This window comes from Rattus norvegicus, chromosome 2, assembly GCF_036323735.1.
Source record: "Rattus norvegicus strain BN/NHsdMcwi chromosome 2, GRCr8, whole genome shotgun sequence".
Classification (NCBI taxonomy): Eukaryota; Metazoa; Chordata; class Mammalia; order Rodentia; family Muridae; genus Rattus; species Rattus norvegicus.
The window spans coordinates 129,378,630-129,381,199 of NC_086020.1; the positions used below are offsets into that span (position 1 = coordinate 129,378,630).

At 38.1% G+C, this 2,570-nt stretch overlaps 1 pseudogene; it reads right to left on the minus strand.

Moving 5' to 3' along the window:
- Window positions 1-1,083: 1,083 nt before the first annotated feature.
- Wdr61-ps1 (WD repeat domain 61, pseudogene 1) lies at window positions 1,084-2,239 on the minus strand (annotated as a pseudogene).
- Window positions 2,240-2,570: the final 331 nt, after the last annotated feature.

Genomic DNA, 2,570 nt, shown 5'->3' on the forward strand with positions numbered 1-2,570 from the left:
GTACGGATTTTTATTCTCCCAGACAATTATATGAGGGACAAGAAATAAAATAAATAAATTGATTAAATAAATCACCTCATTCTACAAGGAGAGGGCAGCACAGGGTGAGTGGGAAACTCACCAGGATATATTTTGGAGAATACAGTCAAGTCCCCAGGCTATACATGACATTGCACTTGTCAGTCTGGATACATCTCAGTCCATCCAGGCAAGACTCTGCTTAACCAAAGCAAGCTAGGAAGCTAGACCAATAGTGTATTCAATGATACAGTCCACCGGATGCTAAAAGCATATTTTTTGTAAATTTTTCCTAAAAGAATGATGATTTTTTGATAATTGAAATGTTGAACTTAGAAAATGAGAATAATATAAAAGATTACAGAAGCATATATATATATATATATATATATATATATATATATATATATAGGTTCCTGGTGGAGTAGATATAGGGACCATTAGGAGGTGCTGTACACTCCAGTGCTTATGAGTCTGTGATGAACAGAGTTCATATAACTCCAAAAGTGTCTCCATACCCCACTTTTCTTTTTGATACTCAGTTCATCAAAGCCATCCTTTAGAAACAGTGTGATTTCAACATTAGTACCATACTTTACATGATTTTCTTGAGTTTCTTCCCAGAAGCGTTGTTAATTTACATCTGCTGTTATGAATCACCTTGACTTCTGGATCCATAATTGTTAGCCTCCTTCTTGCCTTTCAATTCAGAGTATATCATGTTCACAGTTTCTGCACTGTGAGTGTAATCAGAAGTCAGGCTCAAACTTTGTGGATTCCTCTTTCAATTAGTGTGGGCTTTGGCTGTGTTCCCATGTCTCTTAGTTGTCTCAGCATCATCACTGAAGTTTCCTAACCCTAATTAATTATATACTTTTCTTCTTTTTTTGTGTCCTCTTTCTTTGTGGCTTTTAGGAAAAAATGAAAAACAAAACAAACAACAACAAATAAACAAACCTACTTTGAGAAACTTCAGACTCTAGTAAGAAAAGATACACATATGTTTTTTCAGTCACTTGTGTTTTAATTGAGATACTCTTATTTGGTAATGTTATTTTGATTGGCTTTCTTTCTTTTTTCTTTTTGCATTAAGAATGCTTTATTTACATTAAAATATGAGTTACATTTCCAATGAAACAGGGACAATTTATATTGTATCTACAAAATTTCTACAATATATGCTGTACTTTAAGTGTGCCAAAAAAGCTGAGGAATGTCATGATCAAGCCTGCATAGTCTGAGGCACTGGCCCTGAAGATGCTGGTGTTTAAATTGGGCAGCCATAGACATGTATCTCCTGGTCATCTCCAACAGACACAATTTTTGATCCATTTCCATCATATTTTACTCCCCAAACCTGATCCTGGTGGTCAAAGAAGGTGTGAATACAGGTCCTTGTTCCAACATCCCAGACCCTTACACTTTTGTCTGATGAACTGGAAACAAAGTGAGCGTCATCAGGACAGAACGCAACATTCAATACCCAGGATGCATGGCCACTCAGTGTGCCAGCCAAATTGGCATGTTGTACATCTTGATGTGGCCATCATCTGAAGCCATGACAAGGAGCTGGGAGTCAGGGGAAAAGGTTAAGGATCGAATGGGCATTGCATGGCCCTCCAGCATGCACAGAAGCTTTCCAGTTGCAATATCAAAAATATTGATGATCCCGTCTATGGCTCCACTGGCCAGGTATTTTCCATCAGGACTATATGCAATGCTAAGGATGAGTTTTCCTCTAGTGTCCAGAGAGTATTTTTTTTCCACTTTCCATACCAAAAATGATCACTTTCCCCATGTGAGTTCCTGTTGCCAGATGCTGGGAATCCTGAGAGAATGCCAAAGTCCAGGCGTCCACTGGTCCTGCATCTACAGACTTCATCTGTTTGACATTTTCCAAGTCCCAGAGTCAAATATGAGCATCTAGAGAACAGGAAGCAGCAATGGGAAGGGTGTGGCTGATGTCAACAGACACCACACCAAGCTGATGTCCCTCCAGGCTCCACTGCAGCTCCAGCCTCTTGTCACGCCATTTCCAGACCTTTACCAGGTCATCCAGGGATCCTGTGACCACTGTTTCAATGTTTCCCTTTTTGTTTGTCTCCCAGGCAACCGACCATATGGCATCATCATGGGCTAGCTCTTGCTTGAAGAGAATACTGTACTGGTTGGTCATTTCCTTAACCAAGGATGAAGAACTAAAGGCCAGACAGTTCACCTCACAGCCTTGATTGGCTTTCAAAAAATGTTTCCACTTCCCTCTGTACTGACTCACTAACGCTATGGCACAAATGATAATCTATGCACATAAATATGAATACAATTTTTCTCAAAATCGAGGAAACTTTAGAATAGTCATAGGATATATCTAATATATTATAGAAAACACTAAAATAATATTAATAATTTAAATATTCATTAATTATGTTAAAAGAAGAAACTTGTTGACCATTACATCCTGCTAAGTATGAATTCTTTCAGAAGCTCCAACAAGAAAACAAAAACATGACATGTTAATATAGACCCTGCCATTACATTTAACTAAAGTATTT